We start from the raw sequence: 14,955 nt of genomic DNA on the forward strand, positions 1-14,955 counted from the left end.
GCTCACGCCTGCTGCCACTACAGCACATCCAGCTTGCCCATGTCTCTAGCACCTATCTGGTACAGAAGGGGACCTCTTTATGTATGTCTGGTACCTAGCACTACAGGGACAATTTATTGGTTATTCTTCAAGGAACTAGAAATAATAGCAATAAGAAATAACAATGACAACAAGTAACATGAGGTCAATAAGCAAACTTTAGGTACTGCATAAACTTGCACAAGAATGCAGTAATGTACATACCAAATATCTAAAATTAATTCATGAAAAATTGCTGTAACACAGCATTTTTAAATTCATTAAGGTAAGTACCTGGAGTTTTAAAAAGGTTTCGCTTGGAATTTTTTACTTGTTTATTTTTAAAAAGCTATAATGAAGTTTCCATAACACCTTTTTCAGGAACTCAGACTATTACAAAAACAGCATCATTTTAGAAAATGAAAAATTCAAGACCAAAGCTACTGACCCTGGATTCTCATATTGCCATGTCAGATTGGTAGGAGCCATGAACTCACTGATTCATAACAAAAGCAGCATGCTTAATAGAGATTATTGAAACGATGATGAAATATATTTCCATTACTGTGCAGCTCACGGGGAGTATGCATTGCTGTGTAATCACACCAGTGTGACAGCCAACAGAAAAGACTCTGAATGTGTCAAGACCTGTAAGCTTAAAGGGGTGAAATTATCTGTACGGTTAAAAGGGATAAAAATATTTTTTTCTTTCTTTAAAACTATGGCTTTAAAACAAACATGAAAAATGAACACAAAAGAAAAATGCAAGTCAGTCAACACAACTCACTGCACAGTTATCTTCCCATTTACACTCCAGATCTTTCTAGCACAGGCCCACCAAGTGCAATCATTGATGTTCACATTGTAAGTTGCCACATGTATCGGGTTTGCATGGCAAGGGTTTGGTAGCAGGGGGGCTACAGGGGTGGCTTTCTATAAGAAGCTGCTAGAAGCTGGGACAGCATATTTAAAAAGGCGGGGGGGGAGCGGGGGGTGCAGGGGAAGTCTGCTGCACGACAGCAGCCAGAAGAGAAGAGTGAGAATATGAGAACGTGTGATAGCAACAACTGCACAGACACCCAGGTTGGGCAGAAGGGGCTCCAGGTGCCAGAACAGAGGCTCCCCTCAGCACATGGAGGTTATCGGGGCGGGGGGGGGGGGCAGATCCCCACCTGCAGCCCAGGAAGGGCCCCACACTGGGGAACAGGATGCCCCAAGTGGGCTGTGACCCCATGGGGACCCATGCTGTAGCAGGCTTCTGACAGGACTTTCAGTCCTATGGAGAGAGGAGCCCAGGCTGGGGCAGGGTCGCTGGCAGGACGCGTGACCGGGGGGGGCCCACGCCGGAGCAGGCTGGGCCTGAAGGACGGCACCCACCGGGGGGGACCCACGCCGGGGCAGGGGGTGAGGGGCTGCGGCCGGGGGAAGGGCTCATGCTGGAGAAGTTCATGAAGGACTGTCTCCCATGGGAGGGACCCCACATTGGAGCAGACAAAGAGTGTGAGGAGGAAAGAGCAGCAGAGACAACGCGTGATGAAACAAACACAACCCCCACTCCCCATCCCCCTGTGCCATTTGTGGGGAAGAGGTAAAGGAAATCATGAGTAAAGTTAAACTTGGGAAGAAGGGAGGAGTGGCGGGAAGATGTTATAAGATTTAGTTTTTATTTCTCATTACCCTACTCTGATTTGAATTGTAAAAAATTAAACTGATTTCCTTGAGTCAAGTCTGTTTTGCACATGACAGTAATAGCTGAGTGATCTCCCTGTCCTTATCTTGACTCATGAGCCTTTCATTACATTTTTCTCTTCCCTGTCCAGCTGAGGATGGGAGTGACAGAGCAGCTTTGGTGGGCACCTGGCCTCCAGCCAAGGTCAAACCCACCATGCCATGTTATTGGAAAATTCAGACATTTGCAGAGGCATAGAACAACCTCCCAGTATTAAAGAACTTCAAGAAAGCTCCATAAAAAAATTGTATCAAAGTACAGAGTCTTATACATTCCACCAACTTTTGCCTATCCAGAAATGAAGGAAACTATTTGTGAAAACCAAATGGAAGCAATCTAAAAAACTAGAGGCAAACTTACTATTTCCTTAAAAAGAAACAGCAAAAACAATCTCAAACCTAAGAACAAAATAATTATGTGAAAATTTCAGCATAAGAATGTGAGTACAAAAGTCCAAAGGCAACTTCTAACACTCATGATTTTATTGCTTGGATTTATCATAATTATCATCAGCCCTAATTCATCACATTTCATCAACATGATACATTCAAAGCTCTAGGAAATTCCTGCCTCCACTAGCTAATTAGTTCTTACTATCTATAAAGTTATCATGCTGAGCTGTTTTACCTGTTCCAACAGCAAAACAAGAGTATATTCTTTTAAACCATGTTTTGAGAATTATAGGAATTTTGCATTGACCCTCTCTATCAATATTTTAAGGTATAAGTAGACCGCTTCTGCCATACCTCATGCAAAATTGAAGATCTACTCAGATGCAAAACTTGTGCAAAATGCTGAAAAAGGAACAAAGAGTTGACATGCTCCCTGAGAAAACCCATCACCGAATTGCACTATCACGTTAGGGATTTCTCTTTGGATATATAACATATCTTCACTCATGGCTTAGGTTAATTATGTTGTCACCGGAAAATTTTCTAATCTCATAAAAAGGCTAGTCAATATTCCATAAAGAACTCCATTTCTGCGAGCAGACAAAATCCCAATCTGGCCAGGTTCAACACTACTTATTGAAGAACATTTGATTTTTATTCACCTAGCCTAGTTAAAGTTTCTAAAGCAACTCTACAGTATACATCTGCAATTACATGTAAAAACGCCAAAATCTAACTGACATCATTATATGACGGTTCAACAACAGCAAGTAAGGAAGACTAATCAAAGACAGGCTAAAGTGGTTTATCATGTCTTTTCTGACAATTTAACAAAGACTTTCAATCTATGTGGAAAAGGCTGTAGTGACTGTCCTTCCAGAGTCTCTTCAGAAAGCACCATTCATAAGACACATGGTCAGGATTCCCCAGTTAAAGGTTGGTTTGTGCCTTATGCCATATGTGTGTAAGAGACTGGTTGGTTTTCTTCACTGTAGATCTGTTCATGGAGGAATAGGCCTAGGACTCAAGAGAAGTCATGAGAAGTAGATCAGTCCTTACTTATCTTCCTATATAAAAAGATGTTCTGGTTGACACTATTTGGTTTGTGAACAACGTGAGCTCACTTTATTACTGTATACTGGTAAACATCTGCAAAAAGCCCCAGTGGGCATACACACAGCTTATTGCTACCACTGTAATCCCCTCTATACTCTTGAGAAATGAAAAGGTCAAAAAGCACATCTGAATTCAGAACTGTCAAAAAAAAAATCATCACAAGGAACGTGGTTCACCTTATGCTGCTTCTCTAATGAAGGATTAAAACAAAAAAAAACTACACAGAAAAAGCACCCTGTCACTCCCAACAAAAAGGGAGAGTGATGAAGAAAAAAAAAAAAATCCAAGGGACATTTCCAGCAAGACTGGAAGCTACTACACAAAGGTAGAACAGCTACACAAAGAACAACTAGAACTGCATGGAAGAAGCATTTGAAAATTAATATGAGCAAAGAAACATGATAACATTACTAAGTCTCAATCAGTGGATTTAATAAAGATGAAAACAAGCATTTTCAAATATCAGTGGGCAGTTTCACCAGCTACATGCACTGGCAGCTGACAGCCAGCAGAGCTGACTGATGTGCAGCTGGAACAAAGCCAGGAACTGGGCACATCTCCTGGACACCAGGTTCATGTTCTAAATCACAAGAACATCAGCAGCAGTTTGGCACTCTTAGAGCAGGTTTTTAAGGACAGAGACTTCATGGGTAGTGAAGACACCTCATCCATACAAAATTTTTAAGGTGGCACTTGCATAAGTAGTTGGGAATAGGGTTTCACACCGACATTGGGATTACCCACGTATGTAGGCCACGTACAAATCCATCAAATGTTACTGATTTTTCAGGGGTTTTCTATGCTTAGACAAAACCATAAAGCACATACATTTTGTAACATATCTCAAAGTGTAATAAGACAAGTTACTACTTAAAGATGAAATTCCCTTAGAACTACTGCTTGCTAAGTGGGGGAAAAACCTTGCTCTGCTCCCTTTTCTGTATTGGCATTCTTTTGGAAGAGGTGTTTGCCAGGCTGAAAAACTGCCGTTGCTGAATAGACACAAAAGGATCCTTCTTTTTTTACCACTACAATGAGCTTCCACATCACTCTTATTCCCTTGCTTGATTTTCTGCGTTGAGGTGTGTCACCTTATACAGCTTTATCCATGCTTGACCAGTACTTTGTATTTGGCATATGAATAGCTAAATTATATCTACTACACTTTCAGTTTATGAAGTGCTGGTGTAGAGCTCCTTGGAGATCAGTTTCCAATACATTTGGCTTTGACACCCACACAAGAGAAATGCGCAATACACTTCACAAGAACAGGAATGCTTAGAAAGAGGACTCCAGGGAACTGTGGTCTCTAAAATTACTGCAGACTGAATAGCCCCTCCAGCATGAGGAGACCCAGGTCTCTAGGTTAATGGAAGCTCTACTCCATACTTCAGACTTTCAGATTTATGATTACTGCATTCACTTTCCAGGAGAAAGCTTTATTTGCCCTTACTTTACACTGACATATTTCAAAGAAGCTAAACCATAAACCTGGAGTAATACAACCATGAACCAATCCTTCTTTCTTGAAACACTCCTGGTCAAAATACATTCACTAACCACTGATCCATTTAGCTAAATGTAGTAAGAAAAACACCTGTTAACTGGCAAAGACCCATGATATCCCTGTGTCCTGTATCTATATCTCTACCCTATCTGCACACTTCAGTTTACTAAATATTCTAACGGAATCCTTAGAAACACCTTTTTCAAGGATGCGTTCCAAACAGGGGTCTGTGACATATGAATACAATATACAGAAAACAGTGGATTCCTTAAAGGAAACATCTAAAATATTTGCCTGCAAATACACATACACACACCTTTCTCTGCATAGAGGAAGAACCTCTCTAGAAATAAAGCTTTGTTGGACAAGGGGACAGTTCCTTTACACCCACACAACATAAAATTATTTTTATCATTTTTATAATGTTCTGTTAAACAGGGAAATATCCTCATTGTACATGTGTGCAAACTGAAACACAGAAATTGTTTGACTAAGATCACAAGGATGGAGTCAAGGAGAGCTAAGCCACTAGTCTAGGCACGACTGAGGCTTAACTGCCTCACACACCAGGCCATATTCCCTCTGGAAAAAATGTGTCATGGAATTGTCTTTTACAGCGAAGGTTTCTTACGTGCAACTTTAACAAGCAAAACTTAACACTTGAAGCGTATTTCCACTTTTGTGGAGATACCGCTCTACTTCATACATATATTTGCCGTGCCAGAAGCATTTTCGAAATAGCCAAAATACTCAGCAGAACATGAAAATAAACTTTGTGTCCATTTGTATTAGAATATGTTGGCCAACATGGACTGCTCAGAAGATGCAACTGCCTAAAATTCTGAACAATAAAATAGACCACAACTCTAACGGTTTCTACCAAGTAGCACACCAAATCATGAAATTTCCAAATTATTTTAGCTCCAAAATAAGAGTAGGTTACTTAAACAGGAACATGCCTTCCAAAATTTGTGGGCAACATATGAACCAAAGAGATTTATTTTATTTGTAGTACAATGAAGAAATAAATAGCTGCAGACAAAACACCCTTGCGGCTGAGGCATAGCAGGAACCCCATTTCTCAGTCCCTGGTCTCAGCCCAAGAGCAGGCTTTTTTCTTCCTGATACGGCTGCCATACTTACTCTGTTGAAGCTATAAACCTCCATGTACTGATGAGGTGTTGAATTCATGGCACCCCATTTTAGATGTCTAAAAAGTTTACACCTACAGTGGAGCTAGTCCTCTAGACTGACTTCCTTAATCAATGAAGAGACGTAAGTATTTCTCGGGTGTGACTCATCATACAGCAAAATAATTACTCTCTCAAGGCCCCTACAATATAACTACACAGGAGCACTTGCTGACATCAGGGTGAATCACCAAAACAGATTTTTGCAATTCAAAACCTGATCATCAAAACTGACACACTCTCACAACCATTCCTTACCCTGTAAACACCCATCTGGATTCTCAGATCCTTTAAATAAACTGGAGACTACAGAGAAATCACACAAAATAACACACTGTTCATGGCAGTTTTTGAAATAGCACTCTCAAACTTTTGTAATAGGAAGTTGGAGGAGAGAGGAAAGTTCCCCCATGTTTTGCATCAGCCTTTCTCCTAATTTAATTTGCAGAGGTATTGACCACCTTTGTGCTGGCAACCATTGTTGCCATCTCCAGCTGTGGCTGCAAAACCCCAGTAAATCTGAAATAGCAAATGTCAGGCCTCCTGATACAGCCCATTATATAAAAATAGGCAGCTGTTTAAAAAGTTTGCCCAACATGTTTTCTGAATCCCAGCTGCGTAAAGAAACTGACAATCATATCAGTCCCTAGCTTCAAGATACAATAATGGCATTTGTCTTTTTGTCTATTCTTCTGAAGGGATTAAGAACTGATTTTAAAAAGAAATTCTAGGCTATCTTTACATATTTCTCTTTCAACCCGTTTCCTATATGCTTCCCAATGAAAACGTGTCAATACCAACATGATTGGATTTTCTTGATAGTGTTTACAGATAGGATGCATTATTTGACATGCATTCAGTTCTGGAGCAACTTTAACTGAATCATTCATTCAGTTTCCAGTATTCTGTTTCAGGAAAATAATCTTCCCGAGGGAAATTTTGATTTTTCATGCTATCTCCTCTGTCATAGTGTAAGAGTTCACAATCACTTAACAGAGGAAAGCAATTTAGATTAAAATCTCCAGTTTTTCAGGAAGCCTTTTGTTACTAAATTTTGAATATACAACACTATCTAATCAAAAGTTCTTGTTCAGCTCTGGAAGAAAAAAAATTGGAGATGTCCAGTAACAGTATATTTTAGGTAAAAGACACAAGAGTGAATACTCAGTTTTTAAGTTCTCTTCAAACTGTCACCTTAATGATTTCATTGATTTTCCTGTATAACTACAGAGATAAAGTTAATGTACTCTTACTGCTGTTTAATTATTTCAACTACAAAAGTAAATTTAAAAATACATATGTATCCAAATAAAACTCTACAAGCAATCTCTTTTTTTCATTCAAGAGAAATGCAAATTAACTTTCAAGACCCTCTAACAAACAGGAGGAAATAAAACAAATGCAAGCAAAGATGGTTAGAAGAGCACATTTCACTGTCAGATTTGGAGGTTTATTCTCCAGATAAATTCAATAAGGGCAAATTCATAGAGATATTACCTGCCTGTGTCGGGCCTTCTTTACAAAACACATTGGGCTTTTCAGTTTCCCACAAATTTATCGATGAAATTTAACCGTATTTTTGGGGCATTAAACTAAAAACAGTCATTGTTATTGGTTCAAAGTAGAGGGCTGGACACACTAAATGATATGACATAGGCCACACGAAGTGCAGAAATCTCTCGTTCACAAAGTACTACATCTGAATGGTATAATTCATCTGGAGATGCTGAGGTGAATTCAAACACCTATGAAAGTAAGGTCAGTATTATTAACTTTACTTTGCAAATGATGAAACAGATACAATTGGTTCCTGATGATAACAGTCTTTAAAAAGAGTGCCTAAACCCTCAGCTAACAGCCTGTCTACAAGGCTGCAGTGTTTACCCATCTTCGTACAACAAACATAGCACTCCTGAAAGTGCAAGAAACCCAGAAAAGACCTTGAGTCACACTAAGCAGAAATAGAAATTGGGCTTTTTGCTTAGGGCTTTCAAGAGTTGTGGGGAAAAAAATGACGACAAATTACGAGGTCAACTTTATCTTAAGATAATGTATCCAGATCACACTGCATTTCATTGCACATGCATTAGTCATATTTTTCCAGGCAGAAATATGTGATTTTCAGTATCAAGCCAGGTAGTTTGATACCCAAATGGATACTGCACATTGCAACTTTGGCAACTCTACTGCTTTGGACTAGGATAGAGTTAATTTTCTTCAAAGCTGCCAGCAATGTGGTACTTGAGATCTTGCAGCAAAACTAACCCCAGAATACAACTCTACCAGAAGAGAAGTAAAACCATGGTTAAATGGCTTATGTCATCTCCATTTTGTCGGGGAAGGGGGGGGGGGGGGGGGGGGGAAGGTGTAATCATCTAGGATTACTGTTGGTGTTTGTCACAAGACATTTGTTGAGGGAGCACCAGCAGTGCTGAAACTTTGCTTCTATTACATCTACCTGCATTATACAGGGACATGCCAATCCTTGGCCTAAGATCTGTAGCACACAGGTATTTGCAACTGGCAATTACAGCAGAACTTGAAGCACAGTAAACTTACAGCTTAGAAACAGTCCTTTTCTACAAAATACATGCAACCTTCGTCATTTCTGTCTCACGCTACTCTCGGCCCCAAAGTCACTTTACCTGGTACAGTAAGACAGGTGCCACTGCAAGAAGAATCAAGCTTTTGATTCCCACACCTTTCTGTACTGCTACAAAAAAAGAAATTTAAAAGGAAGCCAGCCATAAGCAACCTTTCTACTAAACAGCTTCTTCCGCCCCTCCAAAAAATCATCTGCTGAGAAGTTAATTGCCTTACAGTGTATCTTGTCACAGGATCATCTCATCAAGAGCTTCACATCATCATACAAAGTGATTTGTATGTAATCATAAAATAATCTCACCCATATTCCAGAGCCAATTCCCTTTCATGACTGAAGGTAACTGCGGGCTGAGGATCACAGGCTTTCCTTGTTAACACCCTGCCGCTGCTGCCACACTCGGGCCAGAGCCCTCCCATTAGTGTTGTCTCAGCTCTGTGCAACAGCACTTACCTCTCCCCAGAGCTGCCACTTCTCCCCATTAGCCACTGTCTCTAACCCCATGGAGGGCAGACTGGTTCCATGTTCCTCAGTTCTTACCACAGGTTCATCGGATAACCCACATCTCCATTCTCCCATGGTGTTTTTCAACTGCCCATTTTAGCCTTGGTGGTTTGAAAGATAACATTGCACTCACTCCATAGTAACTAATTGGCCATGACTGAGGAGGTGTATGAAACATACAGTAAACATAGAAAAAGCTATTATATCGGTTCTAAAATTAAGTTTTGATGGCAACTACCAGGCAGACAAATAGAAAAGCACTCTCCAGGGACAGCACGCAGGTTTGGAGCTCATTTCTCACAACATCTGACATACTCACGAGGTGAAAGCGTGGCTCAGCTGAAGTCAATGAGAGTTTTCATTGCAGACTTCACTGGGGCCAGGATTTCACCTCAAGTACACAGCACAGCATGTCTTTCCGTCAAGTTTAAGTTAAGTGGCTGGCACAGCACAAAGATTCAGGTAGGGCTGAGAAAGTCCTTGGTTTGTATTAGTTGACACAGTGCTAGTTATTTCCTTTCACTTTTGACATGGTGAAGGGTATGCCACTGAAATTGCAGCTCAATTAAGTAATGCGGCTCCTGCTGATACTTTCATTACTGACTGGTCTCAGACGTGAAAACAACTTACAGGACTGGAAATGGCATGTTACCTTACTCCTATGCTGAGGATGAAACTAACATCTTTCACCTTACTGCTCCTTCAATGTATCATTAATTTGGCAATACAGAGCACAACAATGGTTCTTCATATCATTAAAGTATTTTAACTAGAAGCAGTGGCCAATATCTGATATTTCTTTTTTTTTAATAAAAAACCCACCACCAAAACCAAGAAACACATTAACCAGCTCACTAAACACTTACCCGTTTAGAAACAGAGTACTTCCTCACCTCCCAGAAATACCTCACCTTCTGAAGCATGAGGCCGGACTGCCATTGCTATTCTCTCAATCAGCACATTTCCAAAGCAGCTCTCACCCTATGGTCCAGGACCAGAAACTCGGCTGCCCCCGCATTCAGCCCACTTGACCTCCTTACATGCTGCAAGACCACCCAAACATAATGGAGGCCTGGAGACAACTCTCACACACAGCTGAGCCTGCAAATATGCCAAGTGGTTCTGCATGACATGTGAAGGGAAAGAGAGGATACTACACCGCTGCTGCAGCAAGATCCACGCCATCGCCTAACACCCCAGAGCCACAACAGCCACACTCACAGTGTTACCAAGCCTTGACAGCTTCCACCTCTGAGCACTCCAGCTCCCCACACCCAAGGAATAAACACGACTGCTCTTGCACCACTGTCTGCCACTAAGTGTCATCAGTTTACTCTGTCACTAAATGGTGCCATTATGTGGACTGTCCGGTTCTGGGTAGTAATAAATGCAGGCAAGCAGTCTCCACCTACCTGCAGTCAACCTGAGGATTTTGACAAGAATTACCTTTTCAGAATTATTCCAAGTTCTCAAAGAAAGACTCCCCAAGTACTAAACCACTTCATAAAACTCCAGACTGGTTTCACAGATCTCATCAGTCTCAGCCCTGTTTGTTTAGTCACCCTCTCACACCCCCACAGCACTCAGGAGGTTTCAGATCATTTGGAAAGACTCTGTACTGTTTGCTATATGGAGACTCAGATCCCAAGTCAGCTTCTGAATAGTTCAGAGGGGCTCTCATCTGTTCCTTGGCAAAGGCCCAACACTTCTAAAAGTATTTAACTAAAATTATGCTACCATTTTGCAATTCAGTTCCAGTATTACCCTGTGTGACTTCCAGTTCTAAACTCCTGAGTTTAGCTAACCACTTCAAACAGAAGAGTTAATTTATGTTTTGGATCTCAGTTCATCTGCCTGGCTGGAGCAAGATAGTTGTTTTTGTAATATGAAAGGGAAGAACTCAAAACATTTGCTCTATCTGGTTGATTCTCACATATACCATGCTCACCTCTCTCTCTGTAAGACCCCCATCAGCACTCCAACAAATGAAAAGAAAACAGAATCAAGTAACAGGAGATTCCCCCTGAAAAAATTCCACAGAAACAAATATCCAGATACATTTCAAACTATGCAGGCTAAATTGTCAGACTGCTCTTGTAAGTAATCACCCCAATTTAAGGGTTTATTGCTTTGACATTAAAAAAAAAAAGTCTAAATGTATATTGAACCAACATAAAAAATATCTGAGAATGGGGTAATATGCCTATTCACACACTTTAGGAAATGACAAAATCATTCGAGGCTTGCCAGCCTTGATTTAAGATTATTTCCTCTACCATTATCCATCCTCTCTCCCTGACACGCCCATAGCATACAAATACAATAAATGCAAGATGGCAGTGGTAAAGCATAACACATTATGCCCTGTTGAAGCCATCAACCTGTCTATCAACATTTTCAGTTCACCGGAAAATACCCCAAGTCCCCAGTTCTAAATCAGAAAAAACAGTGTTAAGTCTACATTCAGCAGTAGCTGGGCTTTGCAGCTACCAAACTCTGGCTCTGCAAGTCCCTAAAAGTCAGGGAACTGCCACAAGCTCTTATTGAAGACCTTTAACCAAACCCCCAGAGGCTGACTTCTGCTCAGCAGGACTCTGATCAGATCCTGAAAGAAACCAAAGTGGATGCAGGCAGGAGCTGTGTGAGGCTTCACTGCAGCATGGCACCCCGGGTACCTGTGCAAGTGGTTGCTGCCTTCTAGGGGTGGTCAAAGGATCCAAGGCAGGCACAGGTACGGATTGCTATCATTTGTTTTCCATAGCACTTTTTCAGCACTTTCATAAATGCTCATATTCTCCCAATTTTATCACTGCAGTCCACAAAAAAAGTTCAACTGACTTTTCTACAATGAAAAAAATAAATCTTCATCATAATTAAGGCTGGGTTAAAACTTATCATTCAGTCTTCACTCACACCCATACTACCATTCTGCTGCTGCGTTAGCCATTCAATGAAAAATTAATTGGCTATTAAAAAACTGCTTTAAAAAAAAAATCTTTTTTCAAGTAATGCTGAATGCATCATGAACAATTCCTTGCAGCTTAACTGCAGTAACTGTAATGATACAGGCCTGACAGCAGCCGACGCCATATGCCAGCTGGAGATCCCTCTCATGCTAAAAAGTTTATAGCCTTTCTGTCAAACAAAAGGGACAATCGGTAGGTGAAAATTAACTTCCAATCCACAGTGCCAGACATCTGAATTTGGGTGCACCTGTAATGCACAATTATAGCACTCCACCAAAGTAACCATTTCTCTGACAGCTTCTGCTACAGCTTAAAGAGCAAAGCGGCAATCTGGGTCACAAAATCGCATTCAAATGTTGAGAGTAAATTACCTAGCTGCATAACACTGCCACCATGCCATCTTCTCTCAAGAGGAAGCGTTTTACAGTAAGTAAAGCAGTGAATCCCTCTTTTAAACACATTCCTTAACCTTCTTTAAATTTATTACATTTTAATTAAAGTCATAGGACTTTGTTTAGGTAAGTTGAAAACCTCAGGTTGGCAGCCAGAATATCTTATTTATAAGAACTCTGAGGTCTTGGATTCCCATATTTGGATTATGTTGCTTTAATTTATTTATTTTTCCAATTAAAAAGTTCTCACTGCTCATGCATTTTTTATTCCCTAATGTGCTGTTCTATCAGGAGAAACATAAAAGAAGCAGACAACATGTTTTTTTCAGTTGGAGACTACTTCCAAGCCTGCTCCAGTTTTATAATCTATTCTCTTATGCTCTTACCAACCCCCTCCATCAAACAGCTAAGAGTATCCATCAAAACCTCAGCTGCATTCATAGTAAAAGGCACTCCAGCACTTTCACTGGAAAACATTAATTTTTGCAACAAAGTGCCTTTCCCTCTTTTACACCCACAGAGTTCAAGGAAAGGAATACCAATACTGTCTGAACAGGTGAGTACCTTTGTAGTAATATGGTTATTGAGAAATACAACAATAAAACTATAAAGCAAGCACCTTCCAAGCTTACCTCTCCAGATTAATTACACGCACTGAGAGCAATTTGGAATTTATATTTATTAAATAAATTGTCAATAAATATATCTTGATACAGTGCCTATCACCTCTTAAACTGTAGGCTCCATGCTGTCCCTCACCTTCTCTTAACGCTGTTAAAAGTAACGTTTTCCTGGGTCGTTACTGCTATAGGGGACAAGCGTTTCAGCAGCCAGTCAGGTACCACAAGCAACAGTACACACTCTATGGCTGAAAGTAACTCCCAGTGAAGACAAACGCCAGCTCTTGTAGGACTATGCCAGTCTCTGGGAGTTGCAAATCTCCTGACAACACAGGTATGAACAGCGGTCCTTTATCTCTGGTCCCCCAAGAGGCCAAATCTGTGAAGGTGCCCGGCAAAAGTGTTTTTTTCATTATATATTAACCCTTTAGTGCCATAGGTAATTTAAGGACCCTTTGACAATGACACAGTTGCTCTAGCTCAACCTGAACACTCACCGGAAAGCCCCTGGCAAGCGTCTTTTCCCTCAAGTAGGGGAGCACAGATCCTAAACGTCACCGATATTTTGAAACAAGATTTCATTCACTAGTGGACTCAGCATTGGAGATACAACAAAATTAAAAGCAGTGTACTTAATTTTCATGTTAGTTTCAGCACAGGTTTTACCTGCACATCAGTGGTACATTTATAATTAATGTGGTCTTTTCATTTTTCTAAGCTTTCAGAACTTCAGTAGAATGTTAAAAACATGTTGGCAAGCACACCCACTGCTTATTATGCCAGTTGTCTGAGATGTATCCCTGGTGAGAGATTACTGTGTAAGCCCAGCACAAAGGCTCTCTAAGTCAGTGAGAGGAGTCCAGTGACATTCAACAGGTTTTCAGTCCGGGCTCCAAGATATCTTCCTGCATCAGTGGTTGCAAGCTCTAGCATCAAGCCCAGCTACAATTCTCACCCCTTGTTCTTGAAGGAGCACCTAAAGGAGCATGTAAGATGTAGCAGGAGCAGATTTCAAAAGGACATGTACTGGGGAAATACAGCTCCTTTGATACATATGCCCCCCCCACGATATTACACCTCATTAGAACAGAGGCAATTACACTGTTTTAAAGATGACTCTTAAAAGCACTGAAGGCTTTGACTAGTTTTCAAGTACTTTTCCCTAACCTATCCAGGTCTGAAAAATAAAGTCAGCTTTGAAATGAATCCAAAAGACAATCAAGTACCAAATGTCAAAGCAATTTTACAAATCAGAGCAATGTGGTTGATAAGGCTGGGAAGCATAAAAGTAGATTCGACTGTGTTTACAAATTAAAAGTTTCATCTCCAATGTTTTCTGACCTATTGCAATTTTTGCAGGCCAGAGACTAGTTTCAAGTATCAGTACAAATCCTGTAGCAAAATTAGGTTGTGGCTGGATATTTTTCTCAATGCAATCACTTCCAATGCACTCTCAGACACAGGTTTACTTTAATAACACTGCATTCGCAAATCACTCAGAATAGCCTTCCAAATGTATAACATATCACCACAGCCACAGACAAAAGCAGTAATGCTGTTTTACAAATTAATGCGTGTCTGTAAGGAAGCAATGTTGCAACCCGCTTAAAGAAATCTGGTAGGAATCAAGGGATTAATTTTTTTCATCTTTTTTTTTTCCATTTTGCTTTGTTTTGATTTTTTACAGGGGAAGAACAGTAAGTAAGACAGAACTTCAACTAGACAGGCACACTTCAGGTTAAACTCTTGTTCTGATGACACTGAATCTCTGCAGGAGATGGGACAGGTCAATCTATTGCCCGCAGTTATATTCTCTTTCCGTATGTGTTACTTGTTCAATTAATTTTGCAGAAGCATCACTTCTCATTAGGCATTCTGAACTCTGCTGAGAGCCACTTGACACCACACCAGCCTAAAAT

The 14,955-nt window shown here is 40.5% G+C and overlaps 1 protein-coding gene across 3 annotated transcripts in view; it reads right to left on the minus strand.

The window, feature by feature from the left end:
* The window catches only part of NELL1 (neural EGFL like 1), a 292,473-nt gene that overhangs the window by 234,688 nt on the left and 42,830 nt on the right, over positions 1–14,955 (minus strand). The window lies entirely within an intron of this gene.

The sequence above is a fragment of the Falco naumanni genome, chromosome 10, assembly GCF_017639655.2.
Source record: "Falco naumanni isolate bFalNau1 chromosome 10, bFalNau1.pat, whole genome shotgun sequence".
Classification (NCBI taxonomy): Eukaryota; Metazoa; Chordata; class Aves; order Falconiformes; family Falconidae; genus Falco; species Falco naumanni.